The following is a 20,638-nucleotide window of genomic DNA, read 5'->3' as shown; positions in this document are numbered from 1 at the left end:
ATCTGCTTAGTTCTCACAGCATAGCGATTCTCAGAAGTTTTTCATTCTAAATTTCATTTCAGAGGATCATCAAAATAATAGAGCAGTAAAATTAAATAGCAATGAAATATAATGAGAGGGGAAAGGCATTAGTTATGTAAGCAGGAAAGTGTTAAGAATGTTTTAAAATGAGATTAGATTTGCAATGCATGGAAGGTCAATGAGGCAAATACAAGTTATACTAAAAGGCATAGATTTCAATATTGCCTGAACTTTTTTGTAGGTGGATATGATGAAATATAGAACTAAAAGAGAGATGGGAAGAGACTATGTTTGAAAGCATATGCTGTTTGGGTTTACTATGATTTCAAAAATAAGATATCTTTAAAAATAACACTGACTTCATCATTATTAATGACCTAGTGTAAAGAGTTTTCAAATCAACAATTAGTTTTCTTTTATTGTCCAAACCACGGCCTATAAGCGTTTTAGAATGTTTTAGCAAAATGACTGAATTTGTCACTAACTACCGTCTTTGAGCTTTCACACTGTACCGATTCTGTCCATGATCATTTAGTATCAATTTTAAAAAGTATTGAGAATTGAGTCTCTATTTGCTGTACATTGTTTTATTCTAGAGAAAGAATTTCATTCATATCTAGGAAAGTAGGCAGTTAATGCTAATCCTAAAATACACTGGCAACTGAAAATCATTTGCATAAATGTTTCGATATCTGACTTTGGAAAATAAACAGATTGTAGTAAATCACTCTTTCAATTATATTTGAGTTTATTCTCTGTAATTACCTAAGTAATAAACTCTAGAGACATAGATTTTTAGCATAAAGTTCCTAACATAAGAATTAGCTACACTATATGCTTCAAAATATAGTTGTGGTCTTATTTTATTCTCTCTATATATTTCAAATCAGTTTGTCAATATTAATAATCAGTATGCTAGAATTCTAATTTTTGACTAGATAACAATATTTACCCATTTCTCTGTAACTTAAAAGTCTAATTCCCTGTTAGGCAGAACTTCCCAGATGTATTTTCTTAAGAAAAAAGTTGAAAATTAATTATGATCTTATTTCATTTTTGTTTGGTATTTGTTTTTGCTCCACTACTTTTAAAATTGAAAGTCTAGTTTCCTTGATGAAATTTTTAAACAAAATTGAATCCCTCAAAATAAAACTTTCCCCAGGTCTTCATGAGCTATGAAAATTTGATTTTTTTATACACATAGAACTGAAAATAAAACTAAAATTGGATCCCCATACTTCCAAAGAAATGGTTAACTTTCTTCCCCCAAAAATTCTTTTCTCTATAATTTTCTCATCACTGCAAAAATACAAAAAAAGCAAAAATAAAGCCTAAAAATATATTTTAAAAAAATACACAAAAGCATTTTTTGGTGTCAATTCATTATGGCTAAAACTTTAACAGACAACAGAAATTTTATGTAATATTTGCTAGACAAGTCAGATGCGAGACATTTAATCTGATCTTAAATTTGATTTACATTCTTCTAATATGGGAATTATTATTATGGGGAACTCCATATAGATAAATAACTTTGCTGATGATCCACAGTTCTTCTTTCAAGGAATCTAATGAAACTAGTTTTTAATTTAAAAAAAAAGCTACTGAAGAAAGTAGTGTGCCAGAAATGACTTGTATAGCATGAACATATTTTGTGTAACAAAATAAATGTACAGATAATGCTGACTTAGATGTGGTGGAGAATAGAAATCTGAACCAATAAAAAATACCAAGTGGAGAATGATTTATAAATGTAATGAATACTACTTTTACCTTGAAATATAAACAATATTATGCACTGCTGCTGCTGCTAAGTCACTTCAGTTGTGTCCGACTCTGTGCGACCCCATAGACGGCAGCCCACCAGGCTCCTCTGTCCATTGGATTCTCCAGGCAAGAAAATTGGAGTGGGTTGCCATTTCCTTCTCCAATTATTCACTGCAAAGTTAATCGATTCAGGTTCTAGTTACAAGTAGTGACAGATTGGGCTTCCCTGCTGGCTTAGTGGTAAAGAACGTGCCTGCCAATGCAAGGAGACACAGGCTCAATCCCTGGGTTGGGAATATCCCCCTGGAGAAAGAAATGGCAACCCACTCCAGTATTCTTGCCTGGGAAATCCCATGGACAGAGGAACCTGGTGGGCTACAGTCCATGGGGTTGCAAAAGAGTTGGACACAACTTAGCAACCAAACAATAAGTGTGAGAGCATCTAAAAACAGTTTTGGTATTTGAATGGAGAGTGCCAGGGTGCTGGGTTGGCTTTTAAGGTGACCTTCAAAGACTAGATGATACAAGGGAGTAAACTATGCTTGGCTCTAGGAAGAACACGCCATAAATAATACCTTATCCGGCTTCTGAGGTCCTCACTGTCCCAGAGAAAGGATAGGCATATGTTCAGTTACCCAAGGTAGATGTGCCAAGTGACACAGTAAGGTAAACTAAGGCCCCAGGAGAGGTGTATGTGGTGAAATAATTCGTGTTGGAAAATGGAAGATTTTTTACAGAGAACATAGCATTTGTGAAGTATACTGGAGAATATGTAATTTATTGAATTTTAGGTTAATAAAAAGGTCATATGAACAGAAATATAATAAAAATAAAATCAACAGTAGCAAGGCTGTACTGCTGGATATCGTTTTTCTTTTTCTTTTTTTTAAAGAAATGGCTAGTGTGAACCAGAGGCAATTCAAGCTTCATGGAACTTCCTCGATCAAAAATGAAATGTGACAAAAGCGGAAATGAGGCTTCTCCTGTAGTTTGTAAATGAATAAAATACATTCTCTAGTCATGTACTTTGTCTTGTTTTCATTTCCACTGCTGGATAGAGTCGTCATGATGAAAAAAGATGTCACATGAGCAAAGAAAATCAAGAACAGGAGTAAGGAGGCATTTTTGTGGTAGACCAGTTATAAAAATAACCATAACCATTAGTAAAAGGCATGTACATAGGTTTGCCTTAATGGCAAAAAGTACAATGGCTAAGAAGATGGTACTCAAAAACATGCTTACTTACTTCTAATTTTAAATGAATATATGTGTCAGTTTTCATGATTTTGAGAGATTCTGGTCAACATAAGTGACAAGAGTCAGAAGACTCTTTAGAGAGAAATAAAATATCCCCAGAGTTTGGCTTTGATAAAGATCTTCAGTCTTGATAAAATAAACATATCCTGAATTTAGCAACCTCCCCTATAACAGAGCCCAATGTATGTGCAGATATAAATCTGAGCCCATCTGCATCAGCCCTGGGACTCAGGGGCAGGGGAACTGCTGCAACATGCCAACGATCACACTGCTCTCTATGCCTCAAATATCAAAGCCCTTAGTGTTTGATCCAAGAATCTTGTTCTTTATGCACATACCCAAGAAACTGTGGCATGTGGATTTGTTAGCTTGCAAGTTAGGTAAGATATTAGACCTTTCACAGTTCTTGATTTTGGAATTAAGAAGACAAGTGATCTGGTGCCTAAGAGTTACCCAAAACATCCCTCCAAATTCACTGATCAGAATCTCTGGGGCGGGGGGAGTGGGGGGAGGTAAACCTGGAAGTCTGAAATACTATCAAGCTCTCCAGGTAATTCATACAAACATACCCCTTTAGTATCTCAACTTTAGTACATTATTCATCCTCTAAGCTATGCAAACTAGATAATGTACTTTTCCTATCAAAGGTGTAGAAAATCAGTGGATGCATCTTGCATAGAGGTTGGTACAATACAGATAGCAGTATTGCAAAATGAGGTCTTCTGTCTCAGAGTTTGCTGCTGCTGCTGCTAAGTCGCTTCAGTCGTGTCCAACTCTGTGCGACCCCAGAGACGGCAGCCCACCAGGCTTCCCGTCCCTGGGATTCTCCAGGCAAGAACACTGGAGTGGGTTGCCATTTCCTTCTCCAGTGCATGAAAGTGAAAAGTGAAAGTGAAGTCGCTCAGTCGTGTCCGACTCTTAGTGACCCCATGGACTGCGGCTTACCAGGCTCCTCTGTCCATGGGATTTTCCAGGCAAGAGTACTGGAGTAGGGTGCCATCGCCTTCTCCAGTCTCAGAGTTTAGCAATTGTTAAACTTTTAACTAAGAATTTTTAATTAAGGATTTTCCCTAAGCCGCTTGTCTTCTGTTGATACGGGTACAGCTCCTACAGTGATGCTGAAAATGCTTGCTTGACAGTTCTTGGATGTGACAAGATCACTGCTCTCATTTACTTAGCCCAGATGACATGAATCTGATAGAGGCGAAGGTTTTTTCTGATTTAATTCACTTTTTAAAAATCTCATTCTCTCTGCATTACTTTCTGCCACATACTCCAGCTTCTCTGGCCTGGGAGTTAGATCATCTTTCTGTTTTTCTATTTCTTTCTAGTGACTTTCTGCCCTGTCAAAATTCAATCATTTTGCATATCTGTTTTTATTCATTATGCATTTTTTTTCTCTTGTTTACAGAAATTGGGCAATACCCAATCTCCAAATAAACAAAATCTTCATCTGAAGACCCTAAATGTAAGTAGGAGTAAGAATTCCTCTCACCTATCAGAAACTTATCTGAAGAAGGTACAACTGGTGTTGTGGAGTCATGTGTAGAGTTATTGTTCCCAAAGGAAGACCTGGGAGATGAACAGTGCCTTCTGCTGTAATAGAAAACCAATCTACTTAGTGCCCCGGATATTCAGATTGCTTATTCTAGCAACCTGGTCTGTCACCCCTAAAGCATTTCTTCTATAGTTCTTGTCAGCTTCAGTGACTTTGAAATTAATAGACTGTTACCAATAATACATTTACAGTCTTCAGTGGATAAAAAGGCAATCGTTTACACATGATATTTTGGAGAGGAGCACGTTGTATTTAATACAGTGTGGTAAAGCAGCACTAATGCCATCTCTCAGTGGTTCTTGCCAATTAAGTTGATAGTAAGGGTCACAGTGGTCAATTTTTATATACAAGGAATTTTAAAACTATGGAGGGCACTATCCAGTATGATCAACCCTCACAAAAAAACATTATAAATGAATCAAAGTGAAAAGAAAAATCCTGGAAGAAACATAAAATATTTTTAAGGAAATATTCTGTATAAGGTCAATTATATATTTCCTTTTTACCATCTCCCAGGTTCTCAAGTTCAAGGCTTGATTTTTTTTTTCAAATTAATACTTCATGTTGCTGTAAATAAGTGAGAAGAAACAGACTTTTGCCATCCTATTGTCTCTCTAAAGTTCACTGGACCTTCCTTAATCATTCATGAATATTCAGTATTTTTCATCTTGGCAGAGAAAGCAACATGGCTTGAGTTTACAATTAACTTGTTGGAAGTAAACAATCTTTAGCCAACTTTACATCCTACCTAGACATGTGAAAAGATAAACAGCACAGAGGTATTAACAAGCAAACTGATCACACATATAGCTTCCTGACCTGGTAGAGTCTTATAGCAAAATAGAATAGACCACGAGATATTTTAAGTTCACTGTGTTTTTATGATAGATTAATCACATATTCTCAATTAGGAATGTGAGGAAACGCAATGGGCTTTACTCCAAAGTTTAAAGTAAGTTGCATTTTGTTCTTACTGCTTTGTATTTAATGGCATTTTATTTTATATAAAAGAAACAAAAATACAAATTTATCCTCAACCACCAGCATGTAGGGAATAGTTCCTGTTTATTTTAGGTGATGTATCATATGTCTATTTCCTCTTCTGAGAGAAACAATGATTAGGATATTGGTTGTTGTTTGGTCCTAGGTTCAATGCTTTTGCAGCCCCATAGACAGTAGCCTGCAAGGCTCCTCTGTCCATGGTATTCCTAGGCAAGAACACTGGTGTGGGTTGGCATTTCGGGGATCTTTCTGACCCAGGGAAAAAACCCATGTCTCTTGTATCTTCTGCATTGGCAGGTGGGTTCTTTATCACTGAGCCACCTGGGAAGCTCCCATGAGAATATGCTCCAGTTTTCGTTCAATAACTCTCTCCCAGGATTTAATTGCTTACAAATTTTGTTATGCTTTCATAAATAAGATCCTTTAATTATACTAAACAGGAACAGATATGTCCTATTACAACATTGCTGAACCTTGGGTTTTCATCTATTGACATTTACATAATGAGTCAACTGATTTTCCCATTTACTATAATTCAATCCTGTTAACAAGATCAATGTAGGTAATGCTAGATACTTAAAACTTATTCATTAAAAATACAACTTTCTCATAATATCCATTGATTCATTCTAACTTAATTCGATAAAATCTGCTTATATTTTGTGAAGTGTTAAAAGTGTTAGTCATTCAGTCGTGTCCGACTCTTTATGACCCCAAGGACTGTAGCCCACCAGGGTCCTCTGTCCATGGAATTCTTCAGGCAAGAATACCGGAATGGGTAGCCCCTCCCTTCTCCAAGGAATCTTCCCAATTCAGGGACTGAACTCAGGTCTCCTGTACTGCAAGCAGATTCTTAACCATCTGAGCCACAGTGGCTCCCAACGTGTCAGTCACTCAGTTGTGTCCGATTCTTTGCCATCCCAGGAGCTATAGCCCACCAGGCTCCTCTGTCCATGGAATTCTCTAGGCAAGAATACTGGAGTAGGTAGCCATTTCCTTTAAACTAAGAATTAGTTTTGATGTCATTCTAATTCTGATGTCATTCTGTCATATGATATCTTTCTGCATTCTGATGTCAGAGGTTGTATCAAGTAGAAACTCCATAATTTAATGGTAAGGAAACCTCAGATATATCACTTAAACATTTGAGTTTTGGTTGCCTGATGTGTAGAAATAGTATAAGGAAAAATGTTTCCTTCCAAACAGAGTTTTAAGGATGATACCTGTGGCCAGTAGGGGGTTCTATCACAGTGCCTGGCATTTGGTGATTAATAATTATTGTCAATAAGTATTTTTAATCTGCCTGAGATTTACAAGTTAAAATTGTTCTAAAGAAAGAAATGGTAGAAAACAAACATGGATTTAGGGAAAAGGCGACAAATAAAGATTCCAAGAATTTAAACTCCTGCTTTATGAAGGCCATGTGTTTACCTGACTCTGTGAAAAAAAGGAGGCCTGTTTAGTCTTCTTAGGATGTGACTTTGAATAGTAGTCCAAGTGGAAAAAAAAATTATTGGGTATTGTATATTTCTACTTTGTAAATTATAAAAATAGCAATATTTTATAGAAGATAGTATATAAAAATGGAAAGCGGGTGTCTCAAGGTGATGATGTTAAGAATGATTTATCAAAATTGCTGTAATGGCCATAGGGTATTACCTTTCTTAAATAATTTTTTTTGTGAAAACACATCTTTCAGAGCCCTCTTATCTGTTCCCCTAATGTTTATAAAATATCTTTCCATTATTAGGAACTTTAAAAGATTAATATAATACATTTAATTTGTGGAAAGGATAAGTATAAATGTGAATAAGGTCTATTCTTTTAATGTCACTGAGAGCTTTAACTACATTAAAAAACTATTAAAACTAAAAAAATCCATATGCTTTCTAAGGAAAAGTGAAATTTTAGCAAATCTCACATTCAACATGGGAGAAAAAGATCTTCAAAATGCCTGCCAAATTGCATTTTATCTTTTTTATACTTACTAGTTTAAGGATCTTTCATATCATAATTTATGTTATGTTAAATTCATGATTCAATTTGGACTTGACATAATATCTGAAGATAAAATAAGTAGAGTCAGAGAAATCATGTGAAGAAATGTTTTCATGTAATGTGGTAAGAAAAGTCAATGTATTTAGGCAACTATGTATTTTTAGCCTATGAATCTCAAAAGTGCATAATGAAATATTCCCAGGTATCTCTTATGGTATAAAAATGTAGTCCTTATCAATGGCTTAAAACAGTGACACTTTGGTTTTTTCCCAAGTCTGTGAGGGACAGGGCTCAACTGGGTTCTTCTCACTCTGGGCGGCTCATGCAACTGCCATCTGAAGGTAGATGGAGCTGGGGAGACATTGCAAACTTTCCACTCATTTCTGGCACCTGACCTGGGAAGATCAAAAATCTGGGAGCAAATACACTGAGCCCTTTATAGCCACCGTTTCATGTAAGAGACCAACATCCATAGATTTTGGTACCTACGGGGGTTCCTGGAACCAATCCATGGATACCAAGAAATGACTGTTACTTAAGGGGGCCTCTCTAATACCTCTCTTATCTCTGTATGTTCTTACAACTCCCTGCAGCTCCCTTTTACAACCCCTCCCTCTCTACCTGAGGGGTAGCTGGACATCCCATGTGGTAGCCATAGGCTCTCAGAGCAAGGGCCCCAAGAGGGACCAGCAGAGGCTTCATCCACGACCTTATCTCACCTGTTCCTGGAAGACATACTTCATCACTTCCACTGTATTCTGTTCACTGAGGCTACTGAAAAGGGTCTTCCACTAAGAGAAAAGGACATTGTTCCTGACTTTTGATGGAAGGAGGGTCAGAAGAATTACAGCCATGTTTTTAAACTACTTCTGAGATACCAATTAACATCATAGAATTAGACAGCTAGCACAATGAAAACCCACAGGCCATCGCCTTTTAGAAATTCTGTTTCATCTGAAATGAGCCACTAGATAGCAATGTTCCGGCCACTGAAGCAGGGTTTTCAGGGAGAGTTCGTGATGTTTGGGCTCCTCAGCATGCAGCGATTTTCCTGAGCAAGCAAGTTCCAATCACCTGATGCTTCCTTTGCTTCCTCAGCAGCTGAAGCATCAATTGTCTTGAATTTCACTTCCATTCAAAGCAAATAATGTGTTATTGACGGTGAGACATGCGTGCTTGGCATTTAGAAATCCTGCAAGGCAGCTGTTTTGTTTCTGCCAGACATTAAACTGATTACAGAAGATTAAATGTAATATTTGTTGGAGATCAAGCAACACAGAACTTGGCAGAGTGTACAATTAGAGTTTTGAAAAAAAAAAAAAAGTGGTTAAAAGAATATTATCCTTTGTCAAATGGCAAAGTGTTCTGCAAAGTGGATTTTTTTTTTTTTTTTTTTTTTTACAATTCAACCAACATCTGAGCAAAGCAACTATTGATTTTTTTAAAAGTTGGCTGCCATTTAAATGGGGCAATTAGTTAAAGACTGAGAATAAGCAAAAATCTTGCAAGGCAACTGCTGTGGGTGCCCTGTGACTAATTTAAATCTTTTTAAAGACACAGATTCTAAGTCTCAGGGGAAAAAGCTCAGAGGGAATTTGTCAGGGCCGGTGTGCCTGAAGTTATAGTAGAAAATAAGCTCCCTCCAGATCTGCCTTTTAAGGCTAATAACATTCTAATTATAGAGAGAGTATGGTTGCCACTACTCGCTGAGAGCATTCTGTGGATTTAAAAAGCAAATTGAACTGAAGAAGCACAGCTAATGTAACTGTAGCATCTGCGGTTCTCATAGATTTATTCAGTCAAAACCAAGGTATCCTTCAAGGTGACCCGAATGATGGGGGCAGGGGTGTGTTATCTCAGGTATGATTAATAAATCATCACTTCACACATGACTCTAAGAATGATTTATCCTGGAAAATATCCCTCATCTTTTGGATAATATCAAACACTTAAAATCACTTCAGAGAGTTTTGAAATACCTCATTATGAAGTGCTCCTAACAGACTTAAATTTTAATGGTATTGCCTCCTTTTCTACATTTGTGACATTTGACAAGGTGAGATAATTACTTGAATACCATATTCATAATTACCTCTTGGGGTGTGGAGTTATTTTCCAAATGGAGTTTTCATAAAAATGTTACTCAAGAGCTCTTCATTTTAAAACTGCTCTTAGTCTTAGACTATCCCTTGTCTTCTAAAATTTGCTTCTCTAATAATCTGTCTGAGAGGGCCAGTTACACAACTCAAAATGATGAAAATTTAAGCCAACCATGAAATAAGATTAAAAGTAGTATTAACATAGAAATGCTTCTTCCCTCTAAATGTGACATTGCAGAATGAAGATGTACATTATATGGACCAAGAAGAAACAGTTAAGAAACCAATAATTCATTTTTCAAGAACAATTTACATGTATTGTTTCTACCTTGTAAAATGACTTTTTGGCTTAAGAGTGGGATGGAGAGCAGAAATGAGGACCTAACATCATTTCTTGGGAAGCGAGAAGGCATCAGTGAAGACTGTTGCAAAGGTCATGAGTCTTTAGACTTTCCTCTGTTCTGAGTTCAATATTTAAAGGACACTGAAGAAACATTAATCGGTCCAGTGATTATCATCCTAAGGGAAGTAAGTCAGACATAGAAAGATAAATACCATAGGATAATACTTACATGTAGAATCTAAAATATGTCAGAAATGAACTAAACTATGAACAGACTCACAGACAGAACAGACTTGTAGTGGCCAAAGGAGAGGGGAGGTGAGATGATGAAGGGATGGTATGGTAGTCTGGAATTAACTAATGCAACCTAGCATATATATATATATATATATATATATATATGATAAACATATACACTTACGGATGGATAAACAAGGTCCTACTGTATGGCACAGGGAAGTACTGTCAATATCCTGTGATTATATCATAATGGAAAAGAATATGAAAAAGAATGTATATATAACCGAGTCACTTTGCTATAGAGCAGAAATGAACACATTGCAAATCACCTGTACTTGAAAAAAATAATTTTAAAAAAAGGATAAATAAATGATTCTTTATAGAAGATTTTACCTCATGACTTTCAAAATTATTTACAGAAGGCAATATAAGTCGGTCATCAAATTTTTTCTTGTAATGATTAGAGGATATATCTAGATTGTTGGGAAAATACAGTTAAAAACAAAATCTTGCAACCCTGAAAATTCCAGGAAGGTAAAGAGAAATAGATTTTATTATTGAATAAGCACTAAAACTTGAATAATACAGGCAATCTGCTAAAAGATGGCAAGGACAGAAAACCTTGCTCAGCCCAGGAGTCCCACATACCCTGTTATAGAGACAGACAAACACGACTCATTACATCCAGGTGCAGGATACAAAACCAGTCCTCAAATAAGAATTTCACAGCACCAGTTCTCACAGAGTTCATACCAAATTCACCTGGTAATTGAGGTGACCATATGTGTTAACTTGCATTAACCAAAGGGAAAAAAGACAGAAACTTCTCATATTTTTAGGACAAAAAATTTTCAGCTTGGAGCAAGGGGACTGCAAAAGTTAGGCTCCTGTCATCCACTGAGACTATAAGGTAGGGGAGATGGAGATATGAACAGCCTTGATGATTTCAAAAGAGTGGTTCCCAGACCCTTGAGAAAGACACTTCTGAGTCCTAGAGCTGGCCAGAGACACACTTAGCTTCTAAAAAAAGTTTCATACATTTATAAAAACTAGGAAAGAACTTAGACATTTTCTAAAGTAAATGCTCTAAGAAAAGGGAAGAAGGGCTTCTCCCTTATTCAACAGGAAGAATTAGGCCTTGTTATTTGTATTTGCCCTTCCAAGGGAAAGAACATTCACAGAACTGAGAGAAAAATGACCAATTATATGGTGCAAGTTCATCATTTATGGATGAAGACACTAAGAACTAGAAGATTAAAGTGATTTTCTCTGAAAGGACAGGTCCCAATTCCCACTCCAATATGCTTTCTAGTCACCATGATTGCCTCTAGAAACACGTTCCTCAACCACAGGAAGAAGGGATAACCCTAGAGTAAATTGTTTCCTCCTATTTCATCACTGTTCTTCCAACTTGAAGGTTCGGCTTCATACATGAGCTCCCCAACTTTCAATGCCCACACCTAATGCTCATAGTAATAGAACCTAATGGACAGACACACTTAGGCCAGTCTTTTCTTCCCTGGGTTACGAGTTATGGCAGTAAAATTCCATATACTGGTAACTTCACAGGTGAACTTTAGAATGTGGGAAAGTAAAGGAAATAGAAAGTCATACAACGTTTTCTCACGCATATAGATCTTCATATTCATTCCCAGAAAGTAACTGAATACAAATGACTCAGCTTCATCTTACCCAAAGTAGAACAGTTAGTACTCTCTATTGTGATGTTGCCACACCAACTCAGTTGTCATCCTCAGAGACAAATTTTACCCTTGTCATAATTGTAGGAATAAATTATTACCTGAACAGAAAGTACATATATTTTTACATGTCCATCAGTTCAGTTCAGTTCACTCAGTCGTGTCCGACTCTCTGCAACCCCATGAATCACAGCACGCCAGGCCTCCCTGTCCATCACCAACTCCCAGAGTTCACCCAAACTCATGTCCATCAAGTCGGTGATTCCATCCAGCCATCTCATCCTCTGTCATCCCCTTCTTTTCCTGACCCCAATCTCTCCCAGCATCAGAGTCTTTTCCAATGAGTCAGCTCTTCGCATGAGGTGGCCAAAGTACTGGAGTTTCAGCTTTAGCATCATTCCTTCCAAAGAACACCCAGGACTGATCTCCTTCAGAATGGACTGGTTGGATCTCCTTGCAGTCCAAGGGACTCTCAAGAGTCTTCTCCAACACCACAGTTCAAAAGCATCAATTCTTCGGCACTCAGCTTTCTTCACAGTCCAACTCTCACATCCATACATGACCGCTGGAAAAACTATAGCCTTGACTAGACAGACCTCTGTTGGCAAAGTAATGTCTCTGCATTTTAATATGCTATCTAGGTTGGTCATAACTTGGTAAATAAGAGGTAGAAGCCATCAATTTAGAGGAGTACCTCTGAATTTTAAAAGACCTATTTCATCTTGGCTATGTTATGAAGTCATCATTTTCTTTTGCTTTAAGGGGTTCCAGAGGATTTTATAACTCTCTGCCCAGACACTGGGCTATTTAACATATAATGCCAACAAAGCCACTAATGTGGAACAAATTTACCTTAATTTCTCAGGTGTATATATATATATATGTATACATATATATAAAATTTAAACAATCTGTCAAAAGACTAATGACTCAGACAAGGGCAGTATAAACTCACTGATTTTATTTAAAATTAAAATCTGGTTCTTTTGCCAAATAGCCATAAAAATCAGAGCCAAAAGCAATACCGGAAGACAAAACTAACAAATTAAAAAATATACCGATCCTCATAATGATGGATTAAAAAGAAAAATAGACTGAGTTCCACTTGTAAAATCTGACATGAAAAGTAAAAGAGGTTGGAGAGATTATTAGAAAGGACCATAAGCCAAGAAATACAGGCAGTCTCTAGAAACTAAAAAAGGCAACAAAATGTATTTTCTACTAGAACCTACATAGGAAATACAATCCTATTAGCATCTTGAGATTAGCTTCATGGAATACATTTGAGACTTAAGATGTCCAGAACTGTAAGATAACATATTTGTGTTTTTTAAGCCGCTACATGGGCTTCCCAGGTAGCTCAGATGGTTAAGAATCCGCCTGCAATGCAGTTTGATTCCTGGGTCAGAAAGTTCCCCTGCAGAAGGGATAGGCTACCCACTCCAGTATTCTTGGGCTTCCCTGGTGGCTCAGAGGGTAGGGAATCTGCAAGCAATGTTGGAGACCTGGGTTTGATCCCTGGGTTTGGAAGATCCCCTGGCAGAGGGCATGGCAACCCACTCCAGTATTCTTGCCTGGAGAATCCCATGGACAGAGGAGCCTGGTGGGCTACAGTCCATGGGGTTGCAAAGAGTCAGACACAGACTGGGGTCAGACAGGACTGAGTGACTAAGCACAGCAAAGCACAAGCCACTACCTTCGTGGTAATCTGTTACAGAAGCAATAGGAAACCAAAGTAGTGATGGATTTCACATTTGCCATTAAAATTCCAAGCTAGTTAGTACCGGGGACAACTGGTTCTCAGTTGTACTCAAATTCTGGAAAACAAGATAGAGAATGTGTATGTCAGCATACTCCCACCAAAGGGGGCTTGATAAGTGCTATATTTATCCACCAACTTGTACAAGTCTTTGGTTAAGGGTAGCTCATTGGTCAAAGGAGAATGTTGTAAATATCCTCGTGTGGACTGATCTGTGGTTTATGGATTAGATTTCGAGGGTCAGAAAAAGCCCATAGGCAAAGCAATTGAAGAGGCTGACATTTGGAAGACAGGCCAGTGTTTATGAAAATAATAAAGGCACTTGCAGCATTTAGTTTCACTCATACCCTACATTAACTTTACTCTTTCCTGTCATTGATTATTCAAGGTAGTGGCTAACCACAATTTCTTGGGGGAAAAAAAAGGACCTAGGAAGGTTTATGTGACAAGCTGCACTCCCAGTACTTAAGGAGATACCAAGGTCACAAATGATAGCTTCTGCCTTTTCTATTAGAAAGGATAGACATTTCTATCCTTGATCAGAACTTCTGTTACTCTAGACTGATTTTCTAGTAGTGTAACTCAGACTTAGTTTCCTGAGTGTCTTTGTATAAACCCGAGACATTTGACTTTCTGTTTAAGAGTAAGCATGCTTATTGTCTGCACATGATTGCTACACTCCTCCATTTAGAGTTATCACCAGGTTCAAAAGTACCCATAGTAACCCTGAGGCACCCCAAATCTAGATATATCCATTTCTGATCCCATTAGTTGTCAGCAGTTTTATCTCCTCCATGAAAATCGGGGTTATTTATCCAAGGTGGTGTTAATAACTCCTTTTTCTGCTTATCGATTGCAAAAATGACTCCAAAATGATTAGGCAAAAGAAAATTAAAACTAGTGAGATCCTTGCTGTGCTACATAACAGGAGCAACACTTCTGCTCTAGCTGTTAGAACTCTGGGTCAAAGGAACCAAAATATAAAGGGTGGAAGACTCAATCCTAACTAAGAGGCTAGTTGTGGTTTCAAGTTCAGTCTGTCTCTGATACAAGGGAAGAAAATTTCTTTAATCATGGTCATTAAGGCCTTCTGCCTTTTATACCAGGATCTAAGTTATCAATTCCTTCCATGCCTGGTTCAGTGACATCTAACAGTCGAATTTTCTGTCCTTATATCCACCGTTGTCCTTACCTCCTTCAAATGTTAGACATGCTAAGCTAGCCAGTATATCTCATTTATTAGTACCCACATGTGTGAACATGTTAATTCTGTTAGAATGTCACGCCAGGGTTATCTCACTATGGTGTTCTTATAGCCTTCTGGCTAGGGAGTGATGTGATGCAGTTTTTAATTCCATCCTAAGAATCTGCTTCCTACATTCAGTTTCAACAAGAATTATCTTAGTTTGGGTTCCCCCAGAAGCTGACCCTGTGACAAATATCCAAATGCAAATAGTTTAAGAGGTAGAGCATAAAGAAAGCTGAGTGCTAAAGAATTGATGCTTTTGAACTGTGGTGTTGGTGAAGACTCTTGAGGGTCCCTTGGACAGCAGGAAGATCAAACCTGTCAATGTAAAAGAAATCAATCCTGAATATTCATTGCTGAAGCTGAAGCTGAAATTCCAATGCTTTGGCCACCTGATGTGAAGAGTCGACTCATTGGAAAAGACCTTGATGCTAAGATTGAGAGCAGGAGGAGAAGAGGGCAACAGAGGATGAGATGGTTGGACGGCATCACTGACTCAATAGACATGAGTTTGAGCTAACTCCATAAGATAGCGAAGGACAGGAAGGCTGGTGTGCTGCAGTCCATGGGGAAGCAAAGAGTCAGGACTTAACGACTAAATAACAACAACTCTAGAAATATCCAGGGTAGGAGACAGAAAATGAGAACGGAGGGCAGAGGAAGACAGCTAATTAGGAATGGACTGACAAAACAAGTAAATTCTATGGGAATGGCATTCAGTCCAATAGAGAAATTCTGGGAGCCTGTGTAGCACATAAGATTCAAGTTACTCAGCTCAGGGGCCATCATTTGAAAGCTGCTCCAGGTGTCACTAATTCTCTGTACTCTGGGATGACTAAGCTAGGGGAGAGCACTGAAGTGGAGAAAAAATTCACACCTAGAGGGGTGCATGGAATTCTCTAGGCCAGGATACCAGAGTGGGTAGCCTTTCCCTTCTCCAGGGGATCTTCCAAGACCCAGGGATCAATCCCAGGTCTCCCACATTGCAGGCGGATTCTTTACCAGCTGATCCACAAGGGAAGCCCAAGAATACTGGAGTGGGTAGCTTATCCCTTCTCTAGCAGATCTTTGTGACCCAGGAATCAAACCGAGGTCTCCTGCATTGCATGTGGATTTTTTTTTTTTTTTGTAATTTTAATTTTATTTTTAAACTTTACATAATTGTATTAGTTTTGCCAAATATCAAAATGAACCCATCACAGGTATACATGTGCTCCCCATCCTGAACCCTCCTCCCGCCTCCCTCCCCATACCATCCCTCTGGATCGTCCCAGTGCACTAGCCCCAAGCATCCAGTATCGTGCATGTGGATTCTTTACCAACTAAGCAATCAGGGAAGCCCATTCAGGCAAATGAAAGTTTGTGCTAAAAGTTAGAAGTTAGATCAACATGCAAGGAAATGGTTAAATATGAGGGAAGGATAATGACCACGTCTCCTATATACAATAATACTGTTTCCTAAAACCTGCCAGTATAAAAACTCCCTTCCCTTGAGGATTTCTCTTCCTAGAAAGCTGAGCACCAAAGAATTGATGCTTTTGAACTGTGGTGTTGGAGAAGACTTGGACTGCAAGGAGAGTCCCTTGGACTGCAAGGAGATCCAACCAGTCCTTTCTAAAGGAGATCAGTCCTGGGTGTTCTTTGGAAGGACTGATGCTAAAGCTGAAACTCCAGTACATTGGCCACCTCATGTGAAGAGTTGACTCATTGGAAAAGACTCTGATGCTGGGAGGGATTGGGGTCAGGAAAAGAAGGGGATGACAGAGGATGAGACGGTTGGATGGCATCACCAACTTGATGGACATGAGTTTGAGTGATCTCAGGGAGTTGGTGATGGACAGGGAGGCCTGGTGTGCTGCAATTCATGGGGTCACAAACAGTCGGACACAACTGAGCGACTGAACCGACCTGAATCCATCAACATATTGGTAAAAAATAACATATACAATCCTCTCTGCTTATGAATACAAATGTAGTTTGGGCTTAAATTTTTTTTGGAATTCCAGATTCCACACAAACATTTCCTGAGTCTATTTAGAAATAATGACCATTATTCTCAGTCTATTTCTGTATTAGATTATCAGGGTAGCTGTATCAGTATACAGGTGTTAATCTAACCCTAAGCATACCCCCTGAACTGGGATCATACAGTGCTTGTAGTTACCTTGGAATTCCAGGTTAAATTGACATCTTTACCAAATTTATTTGCTTCCTTTTCCAACAGCTGCAGTGATCTTAAATAGTTTTCTTCTATCTACTTTCCCAAGAGATCAATGGCTACAGATTTTATGCTTGCTGGGACCTACTTTTTTGGCTACTGTTCCAAAAGCATTAAGTTGCTGTTCCTTAGGAAATCTAGATTTTACCTTATTTTAAGTTTAGTTTAACATTTGCTATAATAGACTTCCTACAGTGCCATTCACCACGGTGGCTACTGATTCCAGTCCTTTCTCAAAAGCACTAAAAGATACATTGACTGGTTGTCAAAATTCTTCCTTTTCAAATATTTTTCCAACCTTCTGAAACCTCAAAGCAAATACCAATAACCTACAAATACACAGATGACCTTTGGAGGACTCAAATAAAATATTTCTTTATTTTTCCTGAAGGCTTCTCAACTGGTTTCATGAGATTGTTATTCTGGAAAAGGGTATTGTCTTTTCAGTTTTTCCCTAGCACATATATATATATATATATATATATATATATATTTTGTATTTATGTTTTGGGTATGTTTCCATGTATATGCAAAGGAGACTAGAAAATATGTAGCTTTTTAAAATTTGGAGATGGTATAAATAGTAACTTTCAATTATAGCAACTCAAATCAAGTTTAGGGTTAAGCAATTATTCTTCCAGAAAGCTTTCTTTTGTGTACTGAAAATTCTAAATACAATAAAATTTACATGATGATGTAAGATTTGTGCAGTTTGCATATTAATGCATTATAATTTTTCCTGTTTAACTACTATCTTAGCAAAAAAAATCACTTGAGTGGTAATATCTCTAGACTAACATGCAGTAGACACTTGCTAAATGTAGTTACTATTGAAATACAAATTTTAAAACATGATTATTAATAGCATATATAGTAGCCTGAATAATGTTTCTCAAAAATAAAGGTGCTACTTCCTGGAACCTCTGAATGTTACTTTACACAACAAACATGGATTTTGTGGGTACGATTCAGTTTGGATCTGGAGACGGTGAAATTGTTCTGTATTATCTAAGTGGACCCGAAATGTAATCATTAATGTCCTTACGAGAGAGGCAGAGGGAGATTCTGACTACAGAAGAGGAAATATGATTCCAGAAAGGGGTCATGAGCAAAAATATATACAGGTACTCCAGAAGTTAGAAAAGATTAAAAAAACCGACTTTCTTATAACCCTTCAGAGAGAACCAGCCCTGTTAATACCTTGCTCTTAGCACCATAAGACTCATTTTGAACTTCTGGCCTCCAGAACTGTAAGATAATAAATATGTGTTGTTTTAAGCCACTAAGTCAGGTAATTTGTTACAGCAGCAACAAGAAATTATTACAGTATATAAAGAAGTCCTTCTGGCATAGGGGAAAAAAGCAACCATGGTTATAGTTGCAGAAATTGTCTTGCAAAGAGATGAGATTCCCAGAATATTTGAGTAAAAATGACTATAACTCTAAGGAAATCTTTAGTTATAGAAAGCCTTCATTTCTAATCTGTTCCTAACACCTTTTGTGACTGAAATTCTGAAGTGTTAATATATGGCCTCAGTCGATTTTAAGAGAAGTGATAAAAAATGATTACATGTGTCTTCTAAAAATTTTTTAAGCAATAGTCTCTATATAGGGTATGTGGTCTCAATTCACTCTTTGCCACCCTGTTCAGAAAGAATGTGGTCATTTATTCTCAGGAATATGCAAGTTAATGATGATTGGCTTTTATTTTAATATAGGTCATAACCTAACCATAAAAAAATGGAGTCTTTGTTTATTTTACTGAGAAGCAGATTAAACTTCAAGGATCCCTAACATCACATTTAGAAGGAAACCCATATCCGCAAAGAATCAAGTCCCCCTAAGGCCAAATGAAGCAAGATCAGCTCATGTAACCGTGGGTGATCAAGAGTACAAGAAACATACTCTAGAAACAAGAAAGTAACTGTAAAGCCTTAGGGCTTAGATTTCTATCTGTAAGTTACAGAGCCCTGACCTATTTCTTTCCTTCTCCTAAATGTGGACCCCAAGGCAGTGAATTCTCCAAGAGCTTCAGTGTTATAACAGGAAAAGACAACAGGTACAATGATGTGAGCAGCTTCCCAGGGCTAAGTTTTAGATAACACCATCTCAACCAGTGAGGTGCAAGAGGATGCTAGATCGAAAATGAGTGTTTAGGATGGACTAAACCTGATGTTTTACTTCCTTATGAGTCCACAGTGGGTGGCATTGAAAGGTAACAAGGGGAATGGAGAATTTAGTAGGAGAACATCAAGGGGAAAGTAGATGCAAAAATAAAATTCTACGCCTGTTCTATACTATGTGCCTTTTTGTTAGAAGGAAGATACCATAAATCAGTCTGTCAGCTTACACCATGGGGCTCATAATAGATTCATAACAAAAAGAATTATGAAAAATTAACACGCAGTATGTCATTTATAATCAACTTGAGCCTGAAGAATTGAGGATTATCTGACATTTCTAGGTTCCATAAAGGTTTATTTTACTTTAGATACAGGGATAGGAGGAATAAGAATTAGGAATCAATATGCATAAATTAGAGATACTCCAAGTGGAAACCAGCAAGTTGGTATAAATGCATGGATCTGAGCAGAGAGATTCACGAGTTTTCTGGAGAAGGTGTTGTAAAGATAGATGTGCTTTCTTTTGGAAGGTGGAAATCAGAGAATTTCAGCAAATAGAAACCAGTTGGGGATCTTTTTTTTTTTTCTTTTTTTTAAAATTTTATTTTATTTTTAAACTTTACATAATTGTATTAGTTTTGCCAAATATCAAAATGAATCCGCCACAGGTATACATGTGTTCCCCATCCTGAACCCTCCTCCCTCCTCCCTCCCCATACCATCCCTCTGGGTCATCCCAGTGCACTAGCCCCAAGCATCCAGTATCGTGCATCGAACCTGGACTGGCAACTCGTTTCTTACATGGTATTTTACATGTTTCAATGTCATTCTCCCAAATCTTCCCACCCTCTCCCTCTCCCACAGAGTCCATAAGACTGTTCTATACATCAGTGTCTCTTTTGCTGTCTCGCATAGAGGGTTATTGTTACCATCTTTCTAAATTCCATATATATGCGTTAGTATATTGTATTGGTGTTTTTCTTTCTGGCTTACTTCACTCTGTATAATAGGCTCCAGTTTCATCCACCTCATTAGAACTGATTCAAATGAATTCTTTTTAATGGCTGAGTAATACTCCATTGTGTATATGTACCACTGCTTTCTTATCCATTCATCTGCTGATGAACATCTAGGTTGCTTCCATGTCCCGGCTATTATAAACAGTGCTATGATGAACATTGGGGTACGCGTGTCTCTTTCCCTTCTGGTTTCCTCAGTGTATATGCCCAGCAGTGGGATTGCTGGGTCATAAGGCAGTTCTATTTCCAGTTTTTTAAGGAATCTCCACACTGTTCTCCATAGTGATT

The sequence above is a fragment of the Bos indicus genome, chromosome 21 (genome assembly GCF_029378745.1).
Source record: "Bos indicus isolate NIAB-ARS_2022 breed Sahiwal x Tharparkar chromosome 21, NIAB-ARS_B.indTharparkar_mat_pri_1.0, whole genome shotgun sequence".
Lineage (NCBI taxonomy): Eukaryota > Metazoa > Chordata > Mammalia > Artiodactyla > Bovidae > Bos > Bos indicus.
This window is presented reverse-complemented; position numbering follows the sequence as displayed.